Raw genomic sequence first — 12,348 nt, forward strand, 5'->3', positions numbered from 1 at the left:
TATATTGTAGAGCATCTGGCCAAGCAATAAACTACAAGAAGTCCTCCCTTTGCTTCAACCCTAACAAATCTGGTCACATCCCCCCAGTCGGTACCCAATTACCCAAATACTCGGAGGTGTGATCCACATCCCCAAAGATCAAGTTTCAAACAATCATCCAACCATTCCACACAATAGTCCAATCATGAGCAAGAATAAATCAATGTATTAATATAATTAAAGAATTAAATCAAATGTTAAGGATCTCAAAACCAAATCAGAGTGTGGAAGTGATGTCAAATAATTAGAGTGCGGATGTAATGTCAAATCTAAGGTATACAACTGAAAAGAATAAAGGAAAGTCAAAATCGCCATAAGTGTTATAAAAGGTACATGTCCTTAAGTAACATATAATTCTTAAATTCAAAAATCTATGTATCGCAAATAGTATAGATCAACTCATGAGTCGAGCTAATTATGGTACGCACAGTCAAGACACGAACATTCTTCACTGTGAACGTCATAGTCACCAAAATCTTGTACACCATATGCCGGTGTTTCATATTCTTGTATGTCTACAGCTATGTCTAAAACAACATTGTTCCTGAAAGGTGAGCTCAAAAGAACTCAGCGAGTAGGTCATAAACAAATAACTAATATCAAAGTCCAAATCAATACATTACATGATGCAATATAATATGAGACAAAATGCAAGAATGCAACCATACTCTAATAGATGCTAGTCTCTAATGGTAGACACGCATTAAGATAGAACACCAACCTCCTTTGGGTAGGTCTCGTCACTCTGATCTCTCACGGGTTGGTTACCAGTCTTGAGATCCTGAGTAAGGGGTCAAGGCATCCTTCTTGGACTATCACCATGGCTGGGGTTTAGGTCATTATTCTCTCACCACACCATTGCCATGAGTATTGGCACATGTTGGGGATAAGCTTAATCCAATGCAAGTCGTCTACTTAGTCACATCATACTAGATCCAGATACCTCCCCTCACACTTTTCTCCTTCTTGGTTCAGTATCCTTTTCTATCTAGAGTCAACGTCTCCTTCTCGGACTATGCCTTCCCTTAACCCTATTGGTCATCCACATATAATGGGCAGGAAGCTCTCGTGTCCCCTTATGCTTCTCGCATTCTTGGGCGCTCACGAGCCCAAGCCTACCAATGAATGGCCCCCATGGCAATGTTGTGTCCCCTCATGCTTCTCACAGTCTTGGGTGCCCATCAACCAAATACCACTGCCATAGGTCACTCGACATCAATACCCCATCGATAAAGTGATGATATGATGGAGTTTCAAACCAAACTCAACTAGACTTCCTAGTATTATAACATCCAATAATTGTGAAAAGCGCCAAGGGTAACATAGGATTGTGTCACATACCACCTCCACTGATGTCCCAAGACAAAAACACTCGAATTGTATTCCCCAATTCACAATCATAACTTACAATCACATTACAAGATGGATTCAATCACATTCTCAATTCACAAGTCAATCTAAGTCCATATAGTCACATTTTGATCATAAATCAATAACATCATTAATCGTCTATATTCTAAATTTTAGAGTAATAATAATAATTCCTAAACCCTAAAACAACAATATGTAATCATATAATCAAGTTCCATAACAAACAAGAACGTAATTATGGTTATGTGAGAGTGAATGTCCTCACTTCACTATCGATTGACAACTTTTGAAAATTAGGTCAAAGAGTGAGTTCAAGCTTCCCAAAAATCCCTATTAACATGTTTGTTCAAAGTTATAAACAACCCTAGAGGTATGGTGTTGAAAAGAGAATAAACAACCAACTTGGCAGTGGGTGGATTGCCTGGGGCAACCAGAGCAATCAACCCACCCATGAAACTGCTAGACCATGTGTGGGTCGCCCGGGGCAACTAGGGCAAGCAACCAGAGCTTTGTGTATGGATAGGAAACTTCTCGTTTGGGTTCTAAACTATTCTAAAATTATTTAGAAAATTTTGAAATCATACTGGAACATTATCATAGTTTTAGAGATCAATCATAGCAAAAAGAATGAAAATCTAACGAATCCTATATTGGCACTTCTTTGAAATTCTACTGCAAGATTCACGGATGAGACAGAGTGAATGGGGATTCACTCTAGAGTAAAGAGGATAGAAGAGATAGATCATTACAACAAGTAGAAACCTTCTTCTAGGCCTTGGCAGTAGGAGGAATCAATCAAAAGAAGAGAAGTAGAAAGAAGAAGATGAGTATTAACCTTTTAGAGAGTGAAACTATGATCGAAAACCTTAACAGATACTTTCCACACCTTCCTTCACCTTGGAGAGGGTTCTCTTGAGAATCTGTGACATTCTCTGATGGCTTTAAAACATAATGATGTGTTTTAGAACGAAAAATTATTAAATAGGGCTTCTAAAACATCAATTTCTCAAAATAAAATTTTCCCCGAAACTGGGTGGGTCACCCCAGGGTAGGCAACCCACCCCTAGTACTTTTGTTCAAAGAGTGAACTGAGGCCTTGAATGCCCTAATTCAGTCTTGAGTCCTTTTCTATGTTATAGAAGGGTCTTTCTTGATTTTTCAAGACCTTCTACATGAGTCATCATTGCACTCTAGATCCATCTACCAAGTCTGTCAACATTTGAGTTAGATCTTCTTCCATATTCTGACAGAACTCCCAACTTGGTATCATCTCCATCTACCTCCCTTGGTTCAAAGTCTAATCCAATGGTCTCAACTTGGAAGGCCCACAATTGCCTTCTTCCAACACTCTGGGTTCTCAGACCTACTATATGGATTTTCGTGTTAGAGTTTTGCGGGATTTCACACACCTTCAAGAGTCAAGAGATGGTTCTCTAAGATCTTTAGAGTACCATGTGGAGATGGTCTGCAAAATACCTAAGCTTACCCATAGACTTTGGGATTTCTAAAGTGGAGTTGTTTCACTCAATGAGTAATAACACGGAGAAGAGACTACAAGGATGGACTAAAAAGCTGCTCAATCAAACAAGTAGGGAGGTACTTCTAAAATCAGTAGCTCTATCCTCTTCAACCTATATTACCTCTCACTGTAAAATACCAAAAGCCATCTATGATAAGGTGAAGTCAAAGGCTGCTAGTTTCTTCTGGGGAGGGAGGATAAAAGGGTTGTGCAATAGATGTCCTGGCAGAGAGATTGAGTAAGACTAAGGAGAAAGAGGGCATTGGCTTGAGATATCCTTGGATGCAAAACCAAGCCCTTTTGTGTAAGGTAGCTTGAAGACTTTTTACTCAACCATTTGCAGATTGGGTAGTATTCCTTAAGAGATTTATTTCCCCCTGATGCGTCCACTTTCTGCTCAGCCCTTAGATCTCCTTGATGATGACCTGCAAAACGAAAGCGTCAGATGTGGCCCAACCGCTGGGGTCGGGAGTCCACCTCCAAAGGCTAAGTCAATCGATGAACTTAATCACAATCGGCTCTACTAGATGCACATAGATAAGGAATGAATAATCTGGAATACGATCTAGATCATAAGCATGCGAGTGTTTATGTCCAGAGGTATGAGAATGAATCTGGTGGTCCTCCTCACCATATTGGTAAGTAGGGTTTATATAGAATGTACCTTCGAACCTGGTTCATTGGATGTATTTGAGCCTTCCTCAGGTAGTCGTTGGTTGCAAACGGTTAGACCCGTTAAGCGATAGACTTCTACTAGTTTGGACTAGTAGAGGTCCAGTAGGATAATCTCCAGGTAATTTGATGATTATCCCTCCAATGATGATAAGTCACAGCCGTCGAGTTCCGCCTGCCATCATTGTGGTAATTAACCTAATCCATAAGTATCGGATTAGGCGTGCTTGTGGCTGATTCAGTTTCCTTCTTCAGCAAGCTATCTCCTGGACCCGGCTCACTCGGAAGCAAGTCGATTCCATTCGTTTCGACCGGGGTCGAGGGTCGAACCAAGCATGAACCCGGTTCAATCATAATTTCTCCACATCATGAGCCCCCCAAACCAAGCGTTCGGTCGATCCCGAGGGCTTAGTTTTTAACTGGGTTCGTCGTCAAGCAATAGTCTCTGCGTCTCCCATTAAACGTCATGTTGCATTTAATGCGGTGGTCACTTTTCCTCGAGCGTTGTGAGGGCAATGCCACATGTCTTTTTGGAGTTGATTTATCGTGGCTCACGTAACCCAAGCGACGATTTCTGAACGCCTGTTTTGGATTCGTGAGTTCAAACTTTCAAAAAGTCTATAAATCTCGATCGTCGATGCCGAATAAATCTCGATCGTTCACGTCTTGAACACTCATGCGGGCACTTAAAAGCAGTTCCTTGTCTTCATAGGTTTCATTATTCTTGTCTGGAATTTGAACCTTCTTCGTCTTCTTCGCGCCTTCTCGCCCTCGAGCTCTTTGTCTTACCAAATCAGTAAGTTTACTAATCCTTTTGCAAAGTTTAACTTTCTGCCTCTAGGTTTTCTTGTACCGTAGTGAGACCTTTAACAATGGAAGATATTAAGGTTTCTTCTGAGTCTTCCCTTGTACCTAGCGCTGGTAAGAGCGATAGTGGTAACGAAGCCTTTGCTTCCTTTCCTTCTGAGCAGTCGGATAGTGATAATAAGACCCTAATTGCTCTCTGGCGTGACTTTACCGAAGTTAACCAGAAAAGATCAGAAAGAAAAGCTGAGACTTCTTCTGCCCTGCCTGAGTCTGGACCATCCACTACCCCTAGGGCGACCGCCGAGTCTTCTGGGCAGTCAAAACAAACTTCCAGGTCCAGTGGTGGACCTGATTCTGTTCCTTCCTCTTATAAAGAGGATACTCTTCTTTCGGCTCTTCAAGATTTTGACTTCCCTTCTTCTTACCAAGTTAGGGTTCCCCATCCTGACGAGAGGGTTGATTCGATACTTCCAGGCAAATTTTCCCTGTATATTGATGCACTGGAAAGCGGGGTTCGCCTTCCTTTTTTCAATCCTCTGTTTGCAGCCATTCTGACTCATTGGGACATTTGTCCTGGAATGCTGCTTCCCAATAGCTGGCATCTCATCGTCGGCTTCTTGGGTTTATGTTTTGAACTGGGCATTACGCCCTCTCTCGCACTTTTTGTGCATTTCCACCTTCTTTCCATTTCCCATCCTCCTGGTTGGGTTGTACTTTCCAAGCGTAAAGAGCTTGGCTGGAGGGGCAGCATTCTTTCCAAAGGAACTTGCCCTTCCAATCACAAAAGATGGCGCGAGAGATACTTTTTCTGTCGAGCGCCTCAATCGGACCTCAACTTCCCGACCGTCTGGAGATATTACTCTTCATATGCTGAGGGTAACCAGGCTCTTCCTTTATCCAAAGAAGACGAGACGGCCGTCAGGAAGATCAAATCAATTCCATGGTATCAGGAGATACATGGATTGGAGGTGGAATACAACTCCATCCTTTAGTATTGGGGGCTGGCTCATTGTGAGCTTCTTGATACCCTTTTTTAAATTCATGGAAATGATGTGCCTTTCTGAAATTCTGATTCTTGTCCTTCCTTGCAGTGCCACCAAGGATGAAACCCGAAAATCTTCGAGTCAAGGCTGCCAGGGCCGTTGTGGCAGCTGAGCAGCGATCACCTCGAGCCTTGACCGCTAATCAAGTAGTTTATGTTCCCTCTCCCGACCCTTCTTACAAGGGTATTAGGAATCTGAAGCCAGCGGTTGAGGCTTCGGGAAAGGGGAAAAAACCAATGGTGGAAGAGCCAGATGTCCCTTCCGCCATGTGAACCAAAAGGAAGCATGATTCAGCAGATGCTTCCTCCCAGAAAAAATCCAAAAAGACCGCAGATGGCGAGGAGATCTTCATTCCTCAATGGACCCTGACGCAGACTGATAGGGCAATGCAAGACCCTAAGAAAGCTGCAGAATGGAGTTCCCTCGGTCTTCTGCCAGCCGATCATCGGGCTTTTGAAGATTTGGACGATGATACCCTGGTTAGTCAGTCCACAAGGTACCGGTCTTTCTAATCTTTCGCTACTTGTTTCTCATAATCTCTTATGAGTTCGTCTGATAATCTCCTCATTCCCAGGAATGTTGTGTTGAACTTTTATCAACACATGGAGGCATTGAGCCGAGTTGGTCGTAATGGCTCCTTGCTGCAGACCTATGAAGAGAAATTGGCGAAGGCCAATTCTGAAATCGACCAGTTGAAGACAGCAGCCGAAGAGCTGAAGGTGAAGCAAGATGAAGAGATAAAATCCTTAAAGGATAATCTCAACTCTTTGCAAGTTCGTCTTTCTCCTGCTGAGCACGAGGCTAGGAAGCAAAAGGCAGCTGCCACGTTGTTTGGTGATAGGCTGGAGCTTAGATCGTTCGAGCATGAACAATTACTGAAGATGAAAGTTCCTAGCAAACCCCAACATATCAGGCCGGAGCTTCGAAAGGACTGCGTTCGGAAGTATCTGAACAGTCTTCCTTTCTACCAACTGTTGGGCGCCTTCAATATTCAAGCCTACTGCGTGGAGCAGACTGACGTTTGGGAAAAGATCCTTGGATCAAGGATCTATCCCCTCTTTTGATACAACTCCCTTTCGTGAGGTGTGTCACAAAGAGGTCTTCGAGAAGTTTAAGTTAGACTTCTCTGACTGGGCTCTGGAGGAAGAGGATCCATTTCCTGCTGACCCAAATTATGAAGAGTTTCTTGCTGATGAACCGCCCCTTCAAGAAGAAATTGCACAGGCCCCTACTGCAAAGGAACTTGAGCAAGACTCTCCTGTGAAGGACTCTTCGGGTGATGAGGAAGAAGCGTAGAGAATTGTTTTTTTTTTTTTTTTTTTTTTTTGTAAAGATCAATACTCCATCATTAATGAAAAGAGAGACTTTTATCAATGATTGCTTCAATATTTCTTCATCCCTTATCCAAAAGCTTGTCTTGGAAATCAAATATAAATGATAAAACTTATCACTTATCTTTGAGTTGTCATGAAGAGACGTTCGGGAAAGATGCTTTAGCTTCTGTATTCCCTACTACTTCTTCATTTACTGCAAAGTTCAAACATTTTCCTTCATTGAATGCGAAGTCCAAACGTTTCTCTGGCCTTGTATACCATTCACTCTTTTCAATGAATTGGTAATATAACCATTATAAAAATGGTTGTGCGACTGTTGAAAGCATTCTCGTTCCACGTGCATATATCCACATGGTTTTCCTCTGACCGTTGATCTTGCTTTTTGAAGAACTCAAAGCGTTTCTTCTATCTGGGCCTTTGGTTGTCCTTAGTTTTCAACCGTTGCCTCATTTCCTGAGGCTATTTAAGTCCCTTGAGGGTACTCTCCATCTATCCTACTCTTTGCAAGTTAGATCTGCAAAACGACATTCCTCTCCTTCCCCCAGAGTGAACTCTACAGTAGTAATACTTGGAGTTCACTTGATGGGTATTTTGAGTAGTTCATATCTAACTGAGAACTAGGGGTTTCCCTTTTTCTGCATGTTGTTGGATTCTTGTACTGATACAGCTTTTTCTGTACTTGCAGTGCCTCCCAGAATCGATCTGAATTTTATTAGGGCAAAGTCTTGCAAGAAGAATGTTCCAGCACCAACGGAAGTTGTGGCCAGTGAGGTGATTGCATCTGGTGAATCTTCTGAGCGTAAGGAGAATGTTGTTGGTGAATCTTCAAGTCAGATTCCCATAGTACCTATGGATGCTTCTCCTTCACTCCCTCCGCCGGAAGAGATCGTTAGGTCTTCCCAAGAAGATCTTGATCAATTCATCCTCAATGGTGCTGATGATGCTCAAGCTATGACAGAGACCCTTCAGACATCAGAGGCAACTATGTTGGCATCTGATGAAGGTGTTGCTTCAGTCCCAACAGGTGCTGCTTTTATTTCCAACTCTAGAGCTTGTTTGGCATCCTCTTCCTCCCCCCTGGAGTTGGAGGATTTTGCCACTAGGAAGCGTCGTCGGTTGGTAGGTGATGAGTCTCATCTTTCTCTTGATGTAGCTCATCCTTCTCATCTTTCGCCTGAATTAGTGTCAAACGAGTTTGACAATGCGCTGGAATGGTGTACTGCTGCTCGAATAACTTCTGAGAGCACGGCCCTTTCCAAACTTCCAGACGAGGACTTCATGAAGTCAATGGTGATATAAGTCTTTCTTCACTATCTTTTGATTCTGAAGATTACTCTTCTGCTCCTGTCTAACTCGGAAGTTGTTTGCAGGAGTCTCACTGGTAACTTCCACAACCAAGTGGAAGCAGCCTTCAGGCTCGGTAAACTGAGGAATGAAGTTTCCAAGCTTCGGAAGACTCCAAAGCCAAAGATACTGAGATTGCTCACCTCAGGAAACTAGCTTGGGAGGTTGCAGGAGAAAAGAATTCTATGATTGAGCGTCTCCGTTCTGACTTGGATGATGCTAGGGAGAAGATCCGGCTGTTGGAACGAGAAGCAGGAAAGTCAGGGGCTAAAGGATCTGAGGCGTTACCTCAAAGACAAGCTGTCATTCCTTTGCCCGAATCCCTTCCGACTGATGTTCGCAGAGCTTGCATCTTCAAGTATTTGCACAGTAAGCCATTTGTTGACATGCTAAATGCTTATAATTTGCAGGCATACCGGATGGCGAGAACGAAGTATGGGAATCGATACTGAGGAAAGATCCTCTTTTTGATACGACTCCCTACAGCACTGATTGTCATCCTGAAGTGTTTGACAAGCTGGGTCTCCCTCTCCCTGACTGGACCAAGGACAAGATCGACCCTCCGCCGTCGGATCCGGATATTATGCTCTATCTTGATGATTCTCCTGTTTACCCTCCTCTGAAAGGATTCAATTATGAAGAACTTGGTCTGAATACGAGTTTGATCAAGGATCATACTTCTTCTGATCAAGCTGGATAAAGAGTATGGAATTGCGGAGGATTTTGTACATTACTGAAATGCTCCTGTAATCCCCTTCGTCCTGAATCCAAATTTGTTTTTGACTTTTGTGTTCGGCTGGCAAAGCTGCTTCAATCTTGTTTGATTCCTTAGTAATCATCTGTAATGACTTTCTTTTTTGACCAAATGAAGATGACTCAACTCTTGTAATCTCATGTGTATGTTTGATGTAAAGGTTGGCCTTCTGGTTTTCTGAAGAAATAAGAAATCAACTTCATCTTTGAACTTTGCCAGTCACTTGAGTCGCTTTTGCAGTAGGTCTTAGTTGTTCAGAACAATGCCTTCACTTAAGGATTTCCGAAGAAATACAATAAGCTTGAGAAGGAACTCACTCGGGTTTTAAACCGATGCCTTTACTTAAAGATTTCCAGAGAAATACAATAAGCTTGAGAAGGAACTCACTCAACTTTTAAACCGATGCCTTGTAGAAGGAACTCACTCGGGTTTTAAACCGATGCCTTTACTTAGAGACATTTCGGAGATTCAATAAGTCTAAGAAGGAACTTACTCGGTTGTTAAGCCGATGCCTTATGGAAGGAACTCACTCGGGTTTTAAACCGATGCCTTGACTTAAGAAAATTCCGAAAAAATTCAATAAGTGTTGAAGGACCCACATGGATTTTCATCCAATGCCTTGTAGCTGGATCTGATCTTGAGTGTGGTGTATGTTGCCCCCCAATCAAAAGATAATTGTTGAAATAATTGCATTGATTGAGTTGAAAATGTTTACATCACGAACAGAATTGAAATCATCAAGGATAATATTTCTTCAGATGTCTGGCATTCCACGATCGATCCAGCTCTTTCTGAGTTGTCATGTTCTTCAGCTTGTAAGCTCCCGAACCGACTGGTTTCACAACCATATAAGGTCCTTCCCAAGAAGGATCCAATTTTCTCTGATCGCGTGGATCTGAAGCTAAGGTATTTCTCAACACCAAATCTCCTGCTAAGAACCGGCGATTCTTTACTCGGGTGTTGTAATATGACGCTATTCTCCTTTGATAATGTTGAGTTCGTGCTATTGCTTTTGCACGAACTTCATCCAACAAATCAAGGCTATCAAGCAGTCCTTGTTCATTTGCTTTTTCTTCGATTTCTCTGTCCCGTAGTGTTCCCGCCATTATTTCCACAGGTGCGCGCTAGTGCTTCAGATCCGTATGCCAACCTGAAAAGAGTCTCTCCTGTGGGGGTTCGAACCGTAGTTCTATAAGCCCACAATACATTATGCAGCTCTTCGACCCATAAAGCTTTATCAGCCTCAAGTCTTCACTTGATCCCTTCCAGCAACGTTCGGTTAGTAACTTCTACCTGTCCATTGCTCTGGGGGTATGCCACTGATGACATACGATGCTCGATCATATAAGTTCCACAGAATTGCTCAAATTGTGGACAATCGAATTGAGTGTCGTGGTCCGTAATGATTATCTTTGGAATTCCAAAGCGATATATAATTGACTCTAGCACGAACTTCTCCACTTTTCTTTCAGTGATTGTGGCCAGAGCACTAGCCTCAACCCATTTGGTGAAGTAGTCAATCGCTACTATTAAGTATTCTCGTCCGCCTGATGCCTTGGTGAATTTGCCCATAATATCAATTCCCCACATCGTAAAAGGGATGGGATCTAGAATTGAAGTCATGGTCTCCGCCGGGCACTTTGATACTGTAGCATTGATTTGACAATTGCTACATCGACGAACATACTCCATAGCAACCTGTTGAATCTTAGGCCAATACAACCCAAGTCTCAAAATCTTGTGGGCCAGGGCTCGTCCACCCATGTGAGCTCCACAAATTCCTTCATGAACCTCGGCCAAAGCCGAGTCCGCTCCTTCGGGACCTAGACATCTCAGAAGGGGTCCAGAATAAGATCTTTTGTATAACCTCCCATTATGCATGGCAAATCTTGCTGATCGTATCTTTATCAATCTTGCCTCTTTCGGATCCCCAGGTAGTTTGTCATCTCTCAGATATTCAACTATTGGATCCATCCAAAGCAACGCTCTGCTTCAATGTAAGAAATTTCTTTCTCACAATAACTTGGAAATTTATCTCTTCAATGTAGACCGAAGGGTCTAAATTTTTTTCTTTGGCATTGGCTAGTCGAGATAGCTTGTAATATCCAGCCCTAATCTAACCTTGACCCTGACCCGGATCCACTGTTGTATTCAGGTCCGAAGACCCGAAGCGGTGGTAGAAGAGATTTATGGACCATTCTGATTGATGATCATGATTCGGAGACAGAGTCCATGGACATTGACAATGATACCCCTTGCTTAAATGCATTGTCAGTGTTTAAGGAAAGTTTGCGCATCGGAGAAGATTAATATAGTCGATATACCAAATGACCTCTTGTTCACAATCCGAAGGTATTCCCCGAAACTAAACTTCTTGATTGAATTGTAGAAGAAAACCTCACTCAAATTGACCTTGTGTAGCCTTTCAAAACCCTACTTGAAGCTGCTATTCTAAACCTGAGTTTTCTGCTGGAAATGTTTTGGTCGATCCTTTTGGTCGATACCATCGACCAAGACCATCGACCAAAATATCCCAATCTGCCAAGTTAATGATTCTATGGAATATTCCTTTTCTATTTATTATAACCTCGAGCCTTGAGCCCTATTGCAATCATTTTCTCACCTGAAAACGTGGGGAGAGCTTCCCAAAGCAGCTCCTTGGCTAATGTGAAGGGTACCTCATCAAAGACTCTTAGTTTATCATTGATTCTTGTCTTCATCTTCCACACTAAGGTATGAATCATCATTCCACTCTCTACCCTACCATTTTCTACTCTTTTCTATTGCTATCTTGCTGATGAGACATTGGGAATGGTGCTGCAACCTTGCAACCACCACTCCAAGTGTCTACTCATGTTCAATCCATGATTTCCTTAGCTATTCATTGATGCTATGCTTCTATCTCATGCCTAGCATATGTATTCCATGATTTACCTATTAACATCATGCCTTTTGACACCAAACTGAGTTATAGAGTGTATTATGTTCATGTTTATCATTGCCATATGATTCCAATCGAATTTCTATTAGTTCCTCTAACTATTACATGCCATTCCTCATCAATGCAATCAATTCCAACTCATGCCATGATGTTTATCACTTGAACTTGATAGCTCAAATTGGGGCTTTTTGTTTAGACCATTGGATTGGATTAATTTCTTGATTTATAGTGTCCTACTACTATTGTTTAGCATGCCTCCAAGTTTCAGATTGATCCGAACACCGGAAAACCCATTTCGGATGAAAACCCCCAAAATCCACATTTCTGTCTTGAAGGAAATTTTGGTCGATCCTTTTGGTCGATACCATCGACCAAAGACCATCGACCAAAATGTTGGCAGACGGCAACCTTGGCCAATTTCGATCCAATTAACATCCGATCTTTCTGAATTCTTTTCTAACTTATTATTGATGCTTGTTTAGGGCTTTAACCATTCTATTGAACTATTCTTGGTATTCTCAATT

General features: G+C 42.2%; 1 pseudogene; it reads left to right on the forward strand.

The window, feature by feature from the left end:
* Positions 1 to 5,837: 5,837 nt before the first annotated feature.
* The window catches only part of LOC149020771 (protein FAR1-RELATED SEQUENCE 5-like), a 53,183-nt pseudogene continuing 46,672 nt past the window's right edge, over positions 5,838 to 12,348 (forward strand).

Source organism: Hakea prostrata, chromosome 3 (genome assembly GCF_041222555.1).
Source record: "Hakea prostrata isolate BN-2017 chromosome 3, UWA_Hpros_2, whole genome shotgun sequence".
In the NCBI taxonomy this organism is placed as follows: domain Eukaryota; kingdom Viridiplantae; phylum Streptophyta; class Magnoliopsida; order Proteales; family Proteaceae; genus Hakea; species Hakea prostrata.